Source organism: Bubalus kerabau, chromosome 13, assembly GCF_029407905.1.
Source record: "Bubalus kerabau isolate K-KA32 ecotype Philippines breed swamp buffalo chromosome 13, PCC_UOA_SB_1v2, whole genome shotgun sequence".
In the NCBI taxonomy this organism is placed as follows: domain Eukaryota; kingdom Metazoa; phylum Chordata; class Mammalia; order Artiodactyla; family Bovidae; genus Bubalus; species Bubalus kerabau.
Window position 1 is genome coordinate 19,813,518 of NC_073636.1, and position 15,602 is coordinate 19,829,119.

The 15,602-nt window shown below is 40.6% G+C and overlaps 1 long non-coding RNA gene across 1 annotated transcript in view; it reads left to right on the forward strand.

The window, feature by feature from the left end:
- LOC129626215 (uncharacterized) overlaps window positions 1-15,602 on the forward strand; it is a 124,749-nt gene that overhangs the window by 43,614 nt on the left and 65,533 nt on the right. The window contains exon 2 of the long non-coding RNA XR_008701833.1: window positions 3,158-3,297. This is a non-coding gene — a long non-coding RNA (uncharacterized LOC129626215). The remainder of the gene's footprint in view (window positions 1-3,157; window positions 3,298-15,602) is intronic.

Here is a 15,602-nt window from a genome sequence, read left to right on the forward strand (position 1 = left end):
CAGTGATTTATTCCTATATGTCATGATTCCAATGCCCAATGGAAGTATTAATAAGAAGAATTGGAGTCTCTTGCAAGAGTTGAAAGTACAAATGGTATAGTATCTGTAAATTCCAAAAGTCTGCTTTATGGGAGAGGTTTATAAAAGGTGAAAATCAACAGCGGTATTTGAACTACGGCATTGAAATAAGTTAGGGCTTGAAAACGGAAGAAAAGGGATGAGTACATGGGATAGTATATCCAGGGATAGAAAGAAATAAGGGACTGGGAGACAGAAGAGCCTGAAATGGACCTCAGAGGAATAGAGTTTACCTTTTAAGGCTCTAATTAGTGTCAACAGTTGTTTTATTCCTCAGAAGTTTTAGTTATAACTAGCCAGAAATTCTCATCATGAAGTTTTGATTCACTCTTTCTTTTTAAAAGATTTTTTTTTTAATGTGGACCATTTTTAAAGTCTTTACTGAATTTGTTGCAAAATTGTTTCTGTTTTCTTTTTTGGCCACAAGGCATGTGGGGTCTTAGCTTGCTGACCAGTGATCGAACCCACACCCCCTGCATTGGAAGGTAAAGTCTTAACCACTGGACCACCAGGGAAGTCCCTTGATTCATTCTTGTGTTCCTTGTGAAGCTAGGTCAACATCCTTGCAGCAAAGATGAGAAGACATTCAATCATACAACATTGTTACGTACTGGTCAGCAACCTCTATGTAAGTTGTTACGGTGGTAAATTGTTATGGCTTCTCTCCTTCAAAATTAAGCTCTTCAATTGTTTTTGATCTTTTTTCCCTTGGGTTTCATTTTCTACTTCTTAAATTATTTGACTTCACAAACAGTAAATCTTCACATGACTAGAAATAGAAAGAATATGATAACATACTGCTTCTAAAGGACGAATGATGTGTGTGCGTGCATGTGCATATGTGACATATATGCTGCTTTACAACTTCTTTTTCTTTTGGCAAATAAGCGTTTTTTCCTTTTGTTCCACTTTCCCTGGCAGGGAAACTCATTCCTCTGCTAAGTGAAACAACATGAAAGAAAAGACAAGATGCAGTGACTTACAGACCCTTGTTAAGTGACCAGACTAGAGAAACCTGAGAAGTGGATGAGGAGGTGGATGTAGTTCTAGGCTTGATCTGGTCTTCATGGAATTGAGAGCAATACTTCTTGCCTCTCTGTGTTCCGTTTTCCTACTTAGAGAAAGGAGACGAAATGCCAATGAGAGTGTATCTGATGGGCTGGGTGTTAGTTGCTCAGTGGTGTCCGACACTTTGCAACCCCATGCACTGTAGCCTGCCAGGCTCCTCCGTCCAAGCAAGAATACTGCAGTGGGTTTCCATTTCCTTCTCCAGGGGATTTTTTCTGACCCAGGGATCAAACCTGGGTGTCTTGCATCGCAGGCAGATTCTCTACCATCTGAGCCACCAGGGAGCATGGGGACTGAACTCTGCCTTTAAAGAAGAGCACTCTGTAGATCATATGTCTCTCTATCCCCAATTACCTTCAAAGGTCTCAAATTAAACAAAACTGTTCCTTTGTCTACTTAAAGCCAAGAACATTTCCTGGCAAGTCCAACATTTGAATATTCAAGATATATTTCCTGCACTGCCAAACATGCACAGAAATCCTACAAAAATCCTTTTCTTTGGCCATACTTTTTAGATTTGGGGTGTCAGAATGTAATAAATCAGTATCCAGTTCAACAGAGTATTTTATTTTGTGTGCAGAGTATTTTATTTTGTGTGTGTTTTTTGTGCTCAAACATCTCCATCTCTACTCGAAGTGCTGAGGATTGGCTGGTATGTCCAAATTACCACATCAGTGTTTTCCTCCTTGCCCGCAGTTAGCTTTCTTTGCTAGGACAACCATCCCCCTTGGTATCATGTGTCTTCATTTGTCTCACATCATTTGCCTCTTTTTCTTCATTTTGGGAGCTTCCATAAATATCCTTCCAATTTAACTAGGCTTGCTGTTGTTTTGTTCAGTCGCCAAGTCGTGTCCGACTCTGTGACCCCATGGACTGCAGCATGCCAGGTTCCCCTGTCCTTCACTATATCCCAGGGTTTGCTCAAACTCATGTTCATTGAGTTGATGATGCCATCCAACTATCTCATTCTCTGTCACCCCCTTTTCCTTCTGCCCTCAATCTTTCCCACCATCAGGGTCTTTTCCAGTGAGTCAGCTGTTTGCATCAGGTGGCCAAAATATTGGAGCTTCAGCTTCCCTAACTGGGCTTAGTGAGAAGGGAAAATGAGTTTGACATCCAACTGTAGGAGATACGTTGCAGAATGCTTTTGTTCAGAATTCTTATTTCTGAGATGGAGAAGGTATGACTCTGAGACAGAGCTCGTGGAAAAATACCCACGCCAAACAAACCCACAGGAAGATTTCTTTCTTTTTTTTTAGGAAGATTTCTAATGGCATTAGTCGTCGGTGCTTCGATATTGTCACCATCATTTCTCGCTTTCCTAGGCTGCCGAAAAAGCCTCCTAGTCAGCTCCCAGCTTCCTCCTTTTCCCCATGAAATAGCCAAAGTGATCTTTTGAAGTAAAAAAAAAGAAAAATCAGATTGCATCACTCACCATTAAAGTCTTGCTATTACATTTAGGATGAAGTTCAGACTTCAACTTGGCTTCACTGGGGCCCTGTCCTTTTCAGCTCCCAGCTCCACACCCACCTCCTCCCTTGCTTTTCAGCACCTTCTAATCCTACGCCTCCACTGGTCTTTTATGCCTGACATTTCTCTGAATGTCATTCAGGTCTGCACATGGATGTTACCACTCAGACAAATGCACCTTTGTACCCTCTGCTTTCCCCTGCTTTTCTTTTCTTCATAGAACCACCTGAAATTACTTTAAACTCTTAATTTGTTTTTTTAATGTCTCTCTTTTGAGAACAGGGGCTTTTTTTTTGGAATTATTCACTACTGTCTCCCCAGAAACTAGAACCACATAAGGAACATGATAAGTGCTTAGTAAACATTTTCCCGATAAATGAATGTATTATTATATACACATTTATACAAGCTTCTTATATCCCAGTGTTATTATTCTTCAGAGGGGGAAAAGTAAATGTTAATCTCATTTGTATGATTGAACTCTTTCTAGAAGATAAATTTGGTTATCGGTTTATATGAAACCTGTTCATTCACTTCACAGGAAGCCTCTACATCATCTTCTGCCCCAGTGAAGCTGAGGATCCTCAAGGCCGAAAATGCAAGAGTTCATCATTCACCTGGCAATTCTTCACTAACTTGGACTCAACAAGAGGAATTAAGATACAGATGACGACTGCTCGGGTACATGGGAACAAGAGAGGAAAGGAGCAAAGGCAGTAGTAGCATATAAATAGGTCACCTTTGTCGCTCCTCCATCTGGCCCTAGAAGAAATAGCAAGATGCTGGCAGAACTCCTAGTAATTGAACCTTAGACTGCAAAAGTTATGACTGGGCGTAGTTGAGGGGAAAAGAGGTAGCTTTCCTCCTTTGATCCCATATTAATTTATTACAAAATAGATGTGGCCACAGTAATATTTTTCACTTGGGAGAGCTTACTGAAAGATACTGAGAGAAAAATCTAAACTCCAACTTCCTTAGCAATGACCTTTAAGAGGAGGAGGGTGCTCTATACAAAGTACTCTAAAAAGAATCAAAGGGGAAACAATGCTGTTCTCATTTTCAGTGAACTTAGAGAATATTTTTTTCCAGACATGGTTTTGCTGGCATTTGATGAGAATTTACCATACTAAGAATTCACAGAACTTCAGATCTGTAGGACCAGTCTGAATTGTTAGAGAGAATGGTCTTGACTTTTGATGGAATTTATAATTATCCAGTAGAATTATGCTATGGAACCAGTCTCTGAATGGAACCAACCAATCTAACTCACAGCATTTTTACAAAGGATCAAAATCCACCACGAAGATATTTGCAAGCTCCATATACTCACGTGTTGTTGAGACACTAGATTTTTTATTTTCCCAGTACTTCATTAATTGGTAACTTCATTCAATAAATATTTAGAAAACACCTACCAGCACCAGGGACCCCATCAGGTCAGGAGATGCCAACATATATTCCTTTTCTTGTGTAGTTTAGAATCTAATTTATTTTGAACTTTCCTATCATACAACATAAAGTTTGTCTGGGAAAAAAAATAAGAATTTTCCTCATGGAGAGAAAACAAAACATTTAGAACTCTTGGTGGAAATCAAATGGAAAACGGCAGCTGAGAGACAGAATGAGATATCTTAGATTTTCTCATTTTGATGTTATTGTAGTATGGCTCGAACAAGACTAAACAGCGGACCCAAGCTTTAAGTTCATCAGTTAGCTTTTTTCTTCCAAAGTTGCATATTTCACCTCTGAATTCAAGCCAGCAGTTTTCCAAATGTTTTTGTACTCAGGATGGAGGCAATGTGCAAAAAAGAAAAGTTGTACCCAAATATTGCATTATTATTAAAAACCACACACAACAAAGGCACCAGAAGCCCTTCTTTTAATTTGGTAAATTGTTAATTCCATAATATTATAAGTGTTAAGTATATTTATTAGACTTCTTGAGTGTCAGCCTTTCCCTGAGTTGGGAAGCCATATTTACTTCTTCCTACTATAAAGTAAAAGGGTACAGCATCCTCTGGTCAGGAGTGGACAGGGTCTGGGACTGCCAGACATCAGAGGTATAGAATTTCTGACTTGCAAACACCTGAGGGTAATTGCTAACTCTCACCAAGGGGACTAGATTCTATGGATATTTGTCTCTTTATAGAACAGGGTTGAGAAACCTGCCATGCGCACTGCATGAACTTTTCATACAATCATATAATTGACTAATGTAATTCCCATGAATTAGTCTGTTTTTGCATGTACACTCTAATCACTGAGAGTCCAGAGGAAAAACTGTCTTTGGCCTATAAAGATGTATGCATTGCATTCTGAAATACACACACCCAAACCTGAGTTTTCCCTTAATGCTGGTGTTTCATTCTGTCCACTTAAACCCAGAACATTTGAAGTATCTTTTTTTTTTTTTTTTAAATAATGCATCTGTTTATTTATTTCTGGCTGTGCTGGGTCTTGGTTGCTGTCTGGGATTTTCTCTAGTTGCCGGGAGTAGGGGCTACTCTTCACTGTGGCGGACAGGCTTCTCATTGTGGTGGCTTCTCTTGTAGTGGAGAAAGGGCTCTAGGGTGCGAGGGCTTCCATAGTTGCAGCTCCTGGGCTCTAGAGCACAGGCTCAGTCGTTGTGGCACCAGGGCTTAGTTTCTCCGAGGCATGTGGGATCTTCCCGGATCAGGGATTGAACCCATGTCTCCTGCATTGGCAGACAGATTCTTTACCACTGAGCCACCAAGGAAGCCCTGGAAGGATCTTTAAAAGAGACAGTTTAACCCAACTCCTCCAAGGGCTCCAAGGCCACACTGTGAATGAGCAGCAGGGCTGAGGCTAGAAGTCAGAGCACTTGAGTTCCAAACCAACACTTACCTTAGGATGGGGCCTGGTTAACATGATCTTGGCGCCCCTCTAAACACCCATTAACAGACCATTATGGACCTAAAAAATTCACATACAGTCTTTGTTTTCTGCAGCTCATCTCAAGTCTTGGAGAAAGGTTTTCATTACTTTAAGTCATGGTGGAATCTAGTACTTTAATTTGCTTAAGTCCCATGAAGTTCAAAGGTTACAAGTGGAAGAGGGATGAAAGGTTAGAGGGGCCTCTTTTCTCAATCCTTTTGAGTCCTCAAAGTTTACACAGAGAAGACACACAGTGATGATCAATGGCACCAAGCCACCACTCACCAGCTCTGACACTTTGTTAGGAATCTGTGCCCAGAACAACCCAAAAAGAAGTGTTAGGAACCAAGATTGAAGATTTCCTTTCAGGACGAGATAAATCCTTACATTGGAGTATTTAATGTATTGAACTAGAAGATGTAAGTTTCCAACACCAATTGAGATCTTGTAAGAGAAAATGGGTTATTTTGCATTTAACAGGTTTCTTGACAATAAGATGAGGGAACTCTGCCCCCATAGGTACCCAAGAAGCCAGGGAGAATGGTTTTCAGTTATTTGGGATTCTGGAATATATTTTATGTCTACTTTTTCAGTTTAAAAAATTAAAAGGGGGCATGACTGGGGTCTCTGACTTTCTGAGATGGATACTGTTACTTCATCTGATAAGGAAGATTTAATAGTTCATGGCAAAGCTTGTGTCCATCTGGGTCCAGGCTCACACTGAGTAACAAGGGCGGGTCAAGTTCAAACATGTGGGTCTGGGCAGGAGTGAACATTAGGTATCCTCCCCAGGTCTTTATGTGAGAAAGGAATGAGTCTAGAAGGCTTTTTTCTCCTGACACTTCTGATCTGTCTCCTCTTTCATCTGTATCTTTTTTATTCCTGTATCAGAGATACCCAATTTTTTTTTTTTTTTGGCCAAGGTCAACTCACTCAGCCTCTTGGCAAACTTGATATGATCCTACCTATGAAACTCAGTTCTATCAATTAATCCTCTTCTCCCAGCATCATTTCTCCAGCTCATTAATCCCTTCTTTTCTGACTACATTCACATTTAAGCCTGATTTGAAAGGTCAGGGGAGGCTAGACTTATGTAAACCGTGTCTGAACCCTCTGTCATTTGGCAGTTCTGTGTCCTTGAACAGATCATTCTCTCTTAGTTTCCTTATTGTGAAAAGAGAATAATAATAGAATCTATGCTTTCAGAGTTTTTAAAAAAGATAAATGACAATGTATACATAGTATACCTCCCCACAAAATACAGGGGCTTCCCAGGTGACGCAGTGGTAAAGACTGCATCTGCCAGTGCAGTAGACAAGAGAGGTGTGGATTTGATTCCTGGGTCAGGAGGATCCCCTGAAGAAGGAAATGTCAACCCACTCCAGTATTCTTGCCTGGAAAATCCCATGGACAGAGGAGCCTGACGGACTACAGTCCACGGGGTCTCAGAGAGTTGGATACAATCGAGCGACTGAGCACATGCAACATGATATAGACTTAATAAACAGTAGTGATTGGGGGTTTTGCTATTTTATATAACTAATATTATCTCCTGCCACACAAAAATTCTCCTTTAATATATGGGAGCATTTCTTCTTCACTACTTGAGAGAATCTGTCATAATGTTGTGATGTAACATATCTTCACTAAGTGTTCACTGAGTAAATGCAACCAACAATTTGCTACCATGATTTGGGAAGGACAATTTGGTTTGGATGTCCAAGACCATAGCCATTTGTCCTTTTTGTGGTTTTTAAACTTTCTTTCTTAATTGAGTAAGGCTTAACCTACTGATGGCAACCGACTCCAGTACTCTTGCCTGGAGAATCCATGGACGGAGGAGCCTGGTGGGCTGCAGTCCACAGGGTCGCAAAGAGTCAGACACGACTGAGCGACTTCACTTTCACTAACCTACCGAAGGCAACTTGCCAGCGTCTCAGAAGTCTCAGTGGCATAGAAAACTGTGATCCAGGGCATTTATAAAATGTATAACTTTTGGTGCTCATGGAAACTAAAAAAGTGGGACTAGTAAGATATCGTCGGAAAGAACAATAGGAGTTTAACACACACAGATTCCAATTTTTGCTCTTGAAAGAAGAGTGAGGCTCAGCTTTTCATTGTCTTGACTTGAATTACATTAGATAGCACCATGTGGGATCTGGAGCGCACCCTGTAGATGATCTGGGCAGGGTTTCTCAAAGTGCTTCCAAGTATGCTAATTGTTATGCAAAGAAAACAGAAGAAGAAGTCTGTGGCCAAAGCATTTGGGGGAATTTTGGCAAAAACAAAAATAAGAAAGTTCCTTTACCACAGGATTGTGAACATCCTACATGGGACACAATGTAAAATGATTTCCAAATTCATCTGCCCAGGGAACACCATTTTTCAGAATATATCTCAGGATTATTGTCAGGAGTGATCTGCTTCTGGCTTCTTTATTTAATAGATGTGGAAATCAATTTCCAGAAAATTAATTTGCCAAAGATTGCTCAGCAGTAGTGCACAAAGAATCTAGATATCCTTATTCTTATCTGAAATTAGTGTTACTGTTTATTTTTGCTTTCTTGGGGAAACAGTAAAGTTCACATATGAATTATATCACTCTGCCTGTATTTTCTAAACAAGCTTACACTAAAAATATCACAACTAACTTTTGGGAATTAAACATATTAATAATAATGAAATGATTTTCCCATGAAATTAAGAATACAATTACTTCCAAAGTCCTATTAGGGAAATCAGTGGCTTTTTAAATTTTTTTAACTAGACTTCCCCAAACAAATTTCTTTGATATTTTACTCATTATTTTTATAATTAGGCATAAAACAATTCATGCTTTATCCATAATTTAGCAGATCCTTTTGGTTTTTTCCAAATAAGATTAGTCTTTCTGCATATTATAGATAAGCAGTCAGTCATTTGTGACATAAAGCTCTTCCTAAAAATAATTAAGTTTGCAATGTGAAATTTAGAATTCTTCAAACTGATAGAAATAATCAAAAAGTCATAAGAAATGTAAAAATCTGCTGTCACTGTGATGAAACTAGGAGTATGAAAATCAAGTTATAGTATTTCACTCACTGCAAGACTAATTCTCTAGCTGCACGATTTTCAGTCTTTTAACCAAGAATTGCTAATGTCCACTAGTTTTCCCCTAGATTAAAAAGAAACACAGTTTAGATTTTTTTAAAAAGACAGTTTAGAATCTTTAAAGAAAATAATTGCGCATTGTAATCACCGATGTTCTAAGCGTATTGATCACAGGCTGCTGGAGCAGGTGATAAGGATCTTCACATGTATTGGTTTCCCCACACATAAAAACCAACCACTGGAAAATCATCAGTGGAACTGGCAAATGATAAAGGCCACTTGGGCCTTTGTTACTGCAACAGGAAGTAGACTTTCGTTACCTTTTCCTCTTTTGATTATGAAAGACAATCTTCATCCATTGTTGGAAGCACGCAGGTCACCTTTCCAAGCACTGATGCTAATGACCGCAGCCTGGAGGGGCCAGTGAGTGGTTCCTTCAGACGCGGTGCAGGGAATGGGCACTCAGTTACCCGGGGAAGCTTTTGTTCTTCCGCGGAAAGCTGCACCATTACTCGTAAATGAGTGACGCCCAGCTACCCAAGCTAAAAAGTATCTCTTAAATTTTCAAACAAACATTTGACAGCCTGAGGAAAGCTGTTACATCTACACTGTTGGCTGGGGAAAATGACTTCGACATTCTTGGGTTTCTGAGAGTGTTTAGAACTCGTATTTGTTTAGAGATTTTTTTGAAGTAAATGTGCCAGAAAAATGTGTGTGGAAGAACAGAACTTGAGATCTGAGGTATGAGAAGGTTATGAGCCTTATGACTTAATACACTGGCCACTGTCCAACAAATTACTTCATCTATCTTTAAGTCATCTTCTGAATGTGCACCCAAGTGGGCCAGGTAGATGTTTTTGGATGTGGTAGCCCTGGTTAGGCTGTTCCTGAATCTCCAAATGAACTAGAGTCAATGCCCGATGCAGGTCCTGCACTTCTCAGCATCTCTATTTGCTATAGTATTGTACAGTCTCAGTAAATGCTTGTTAATTGGTTGATTGATTAGCTTCTGAATTCACCCTTTAGCCTCAGCAGCTAAGCTGCTCTCTCAAGTCTCAGGATTCTCTCTAAACTCTATATTTTCCTTGTATTTAGTATTCATCTAGTGTCCCTTCAAACCATTCTGTTATTTCAGATACTGCCGTAGCAGAATTTCTAAGTGCCAAAGACTTTTTCTTTTTAACAACATAGAAGGGAGATTGAGAATCATAAGTATGCTGCCAGCCCTGGAACATTTGCCTAGTGACCTAATTTCATGGGAATTTGCCAGGCCAGTTCCGTGGAAGAAATCCAGTCCTGTTCCTCCAGTCTCCATGGGTTATTCAGCTGACACACTCCACAGCCAGCTTCTTCACATTGTTGTGACCTTCAAGATACTCTCCCCTGTGAATACTGCTCTATTTTAATTTTGCTACATTAGAAAAATGATAAGAAATGAAGGTGCATTCATTTCTGTGGCTTAGACAAATCTACACAATGTAAGGAGCTTAACCCAAACTGTATTTCTTACACTGAATTATGGCAGGCACTTGTCTCCTATTACCCTAGACTTCTGTCGCATGTATTTTGGATAATTCCAGAGGTTTATCCGTGTAATTTATCCAGTATGTTATCTAGACCTGTTCCGTAGGTGTTAAGTTACTGATAGTCCAACACAGAACTCCATGTACCTTCTTTTCTCTGTTTTGCTCACTAGCTCCTTCTAAAGCCAGATGTAAAGTTATTTTAGATGTCATAGTCCATTTGACATGGTAGTATATTGATCTGACATTCTCTTCAGAAAACTAGTACCAAAGTACTGTGTGTTAGCGCACTAAGAAGTGTACGCTAATTCTGTTCTGTCTACAAGTTTACAACCTTTTCTGAAGAACACTCTGTACCTGTTTTGTTCTCCATCTGGAAGCACTGCAATGGCCTTTGGCCAAAAGCAATGAAGTTGTAACTTTCTTCTCTATAGTCTGCCCAGGGACATTAATGAAAGAAAAGTAAACCTACTCCATTTATCCCAAATGGCTTTTTAAACAATTAGGAGATTTTAATAATAGTGTCCCACCGATGCTCTCAGCTTCCCTACAGGCACTGCAGCCTTTCCGGGGTGAATAAGATGCTTCAGGAGAGAAGACCTCGCTCTCACTACCCATGACCTTCAATTCATACAAATGCTGAAAACAGCACTGGGCATCTCATTACTGAAATGGATTATCTGGCATCAGTGCTTGCAGTTTTGGAGTCTAATACCATTTTGTGGTGATATCCTTCAGAAAAGAAGTGATTCAAATTTTTAAAGAGGCAGAGATTTTTGAGAAGGTTGGATCTTTGACATTTTGATTTTTTTCCAAGCTGGTCCCCCAAATCAACATCCTTAAAAAGTACAAACTCATAACCAGCAACTCCACTACTAAAAGTTTATCCTCAATAATTAGAATCAATAATACTTGCATATATTTAAATACAAGGAGAATCACTGCAGTGTTCTTTATAATACTGACATCTTAGAAGGAAATATCCAGCAATATGATAATAAACAATGAAACACACTATAGTTATTATACATATATATATATATATATATATATGTATAAGTGTATATATATATACACACTTAGTTCCCTGACCAGGGATCCAACCTGGACCCTTGGCAGTGAAAGTCCAGAGTTGTAACCACTAGCCTGCCAGGAAATTCCCTCCTCTTTTTCTTTATTTCCTCTCCTCTTTCTTTTAAAGAAGACTTTGAAGGGGAGTGAAATGCAGTTGTCATAAAAGTGGATAAACAAACCCTGATCAGCCCCTGACACTCTAACGTGAAGGAAAAGGGAAAGAGGGGTTGCTCTGAGGAGGAAAGGGGGCAAGTTCTTCGTTCTCAGTTTGAACGAAGAAATGCAGCACTTCAGTGCCTCTGTTCATACCCAACCCCCGGGGGGTGATTTTTGGAGATACAAGAGCATGGGAAAGGGCCAACAGGTTCTAAATACTGTTGCAGAGAACATTTTCAAGGTGTTGGCTTCTAGAAGGAATATCACACCCTACCTTCTTTCCAGTAGTCATGTATGGATGTAAGAGTTGGACCATAAAGAAATCTGAGCACCGAAGAACTGATGGTTTTGAACTGTGGTGTTGGAGAAGACTCTTGACTTGGACTGCAAGGAGATCCAACCAGTCAATCTTGAAGGAAGTCAGTCCTGAATATTCACTGGAAGGATTGATGCTGAAGCTGAAGCTCCAATACTTTGGCCACCTGATGTGAAGAACTGACTCATTAGAAAAGACCCTGATGCCAGGAGAGGCAGGAGGAGAAGGGGATAACAGAGGATGAGATGGTTGGATGGCATCACTGACTCGATGGACATGATTTTGAGCAAGATCTGGTAGATGGTGACGGGCAGGGAAGCCTGGGGTCGCAAAGAGTCGGACACCATTGAGCAGCTGAACTGTCTTCTCAAGAAGATGTACACACACACAGGTGCCAGCATTTCAATTTCTCCTTCCTAGAGATGGGAATTTTACCCATTTACTTCTTCACCTGCTCTTCTGTCCTTTTGTACAAAAGGATGAGTTTCCTTTTCAAGAACAGTCTGTTCCTCCCTGGCTTCTACCCTGACACCTTCCATCTCCTCAAGAACCTTGTTCTTTAGACCATTTCAGTCCTTAAGCAACAAACTGCTTGGGACTTGTGAACATTCTAGTACCTACAGACATGTTCATCTCCAGAAGAAAAAAAAACAGTCTGAATTCAAAATACAAATAATTAAAATCAAATGTAATAACAGAATGTACATAAAATGTAGCATGATGTCACCATTGGAAACTTAATATTCACGACCATTTCACTCCATTTGAAAACAATTTGTGAGTTGGATGTTCTCCATTTTCCAAAATCCTGACTATGCACATTGAGTGTTGATCAAGGAGACTGAATTATAAATTAGGCTGTCAATAGCCAACTCATTTTTGAAAGTAAATTTATAAACATTCTTTAATTATTTCTTTGTGAAAAATGTACTTAACATGAGCAGTATGTGCATTTTATTATGTTTTGTGTGACTTGGGAAGGACCTCCACATTTAGCTGCTGGCAGGATAGGAATCAGCCTGCCAACGCAGGGGACACCGATTTCAATCCCTGGTCTGGGAAGATCCCACATGCCATGGAGCAGCTAAGCCCATGTGCTGCAAGCCCATAAGCCTAGAGCCTGTGCTCCACAAAAGGAGAAGCCACCGCAATGAAAATGCCCAGGCACCACAGCAAAGAGTGGCCCCTGCTCACCGTAACTAGAGAAAGACTGTACTCAGCAACGAAGACCCAGCTTCAAAACAACCGATACCGGGGCTGCTAGTCCCGCTGCTCCGCGAGCTCCGTGCTCATCGTTCTGCACCTCTGTTCTCACTTCCTCCTGGCTCCTTTCTCAAAGCAGTTAGATGCGCTTTCACACTGTAGAATTGCCATCTATCTACCCTCCTCACTTTTCATCCATTGCCCTATTCCTCTACTCCTCTTTCCAGTTTCTTCAAGGTGGTCTACACAGATGGTCTATATTTTCTCCCTTCCCATTCACTCTTTAGCTCACAGAAACATTATTTCTTTCATAACCATTTAATGGACATGGAATGTCCTCACCAAAGACACCAACAACTTTGTTCTTCAATACAGTTCATAAATTTCAGTTCCTTGTTTACCCACTTTCTCTTCCTTTTTCTCCAATGAAACACAGGTGCCTTGGTTTCTGTGATATCTTTTTCTCTTGGTTTTCTTCTTCTCTGGATGCTGCTTGCTCTTTCATCAGGATTCTTTGTCCCTTGGACGATGGTGTTCCAGGCTCTTATCAAAGGCTCTCTCTCTCCTCCCTCAATATCCTCTCCCTGGGCAAGTCCTCTGGTTCATCTACCATTTACGTGGCAATGATTCCCAAACCTGTACCCCCAGTCTATATCTCTCTCCTAGAGTTCAGACCAACATGGCTGCTGTCTACCCATCATCACCAATAGAATTTAGACCACAGTACAAAATGAAATTTATATTCCTCATCCCCTAGTCCTATCTCTTCTCCCTTGTGCTCCTGATATCAACAAATGGCACCAATATCAAACCCATCAGAAACTGGGCACCAGCTTTGAACCCTCAGCCTTCCCTGACTGCCATATTCAGCAATCTAGAATTCCTAACTCTTGTATATTCTGTAAATTCACTCTCTCTTCTTCATTCCCAGTGCTTATTTCTTATCTAGGCCACCATCATGATGTGTCTGAATTACGACAGCAGCCTCTGCCATCAATCATTTTCCCACTCCACTCCACAAGTGATATTTTTTAAACTATGAAACCAATTATGATATGTCGTGGCTTAAATCCTTCAATGTTTTCTTCGGTGCTCTTGGGGAAAAGGTCCCAAGTCCTTAACATGGTTTACAAAATTAGCAAAACCTGGTTCTAATATATCCATAGCCATATATCCTTTCCCTTTTCCTACCCTTTCCTGTGAGAATAAAAATCTTGTCCTCCCAAGCACTCCACATTCTTGCTTCCAGGCTTTCATGCACACCGTTGCCTTGGCTTGCAACACTCTGACCCCATGTAGCTGAACCCAACCTGCTTTTCAGATTTCAGTTTAGAAGTTTTACTGCCCTATGCTGCCCCTGATGCACCAAACCAAAAACAGATGACTCTCCTAAGTGTCACCAGAATCTTCTTTATTTCAATGGGGCTTTTGCAGTGTTTATAATGGCTTGGCTACTTGGCTATCTCATATTCTCACCAGGCTGTAAACTCTAGGAGGGCAAGGTTTAAGTCTGTACTGTCTAATATAATAGTATAATAAATTTTTGATAAATATTGGTCAAACATGTACATGAGCAGGCACCAGGCATACATCTGATTGGCTGCCAATTATTCTGGCTTCAGTAGGAGATTTCCTGAGTTAGCTTTCTCATCTTAACAACTTTGTTCTTAATCTTTGTTATCATGCTTTCCAAACCATTCAGAAAGTGCTCTAATGTTTACCAAGCACTTTAAAATAGCGAGATAAATGCTCCTGGTGAAGGTGGCTTCTTTAAGACCCGGGTCTGACTGCACAGCACAGAGTGGGCTGCCTTTACTGCAATGATGTCATTCAAGGTTATTGGTTGCAAGCATCGAAATTTACTGCTGGCAGGAAGGAAGCCACCGAGTACATCCAGAGCCAAATTCAGACAAGTGCTTGCTGTGCTCACAGCAATCAGGGAAGCCTCTGTTCCACATGCTTTATTCTCAGTAATGTGGGGCACAGTTGTTGCCATATTTAGGAAAATAAACAAAGAGATTACCTGATTTTATTCCTTGTTATAACATACAGTCATGATTGAACGGGTTAGCAAATATTCTTTGCTGATAATTAAGCAGTATTATTTGTGAAATTTTGCACCAGGGCTGAAGCAATATTAGCTTTTCACCTGTGATTGCTAGGTTCATTCATAAAAGAGGCAGCAAAAATGACAGACATTCCAGATCATTGTGTGCTTAGTCGCTCAGTTGTATCCGACTCTGCAACCCCATGGACTGTGGCCTGCCAGGCTCTTCTGTCAGTGGGGATTCTCCAGGTAAGAATACTGGGGTGGGCTGCCATGTCCTCCTCCAGGGCATCTTCTCAACCCAGGGGTCAAATTCAGGTCTCCTGCATTGCAGGAGGATTCTTTACTGTCTGAGCCACCAGAGAAGCCCAAGGATACTGGCATGGGTAGCCTGTCCCTTCTCCAGGGGAAATTCCCAACCCAGGAGTTGAACCAGGGTCTCCTGCATTGTAGGCAGCTGAGCTACCTGCTATTCTTTACCAGCTGAGCTACCCGGGAAGCCCTCCAAATTATTAGGGTGAGTAATTTGAAGGCAGGGGATATGAAATGTAGGCTTAAGCAATAAAGGGACTTTGGGTAGAGTTTGATCAGGCATGCAGATAGTCTCCATTTCTTATTGTGAAAATGGTCTGAGTCCAAAGGATCAAGAAGGGGCTGCAGCTGGACATTCCTGTACTGACAT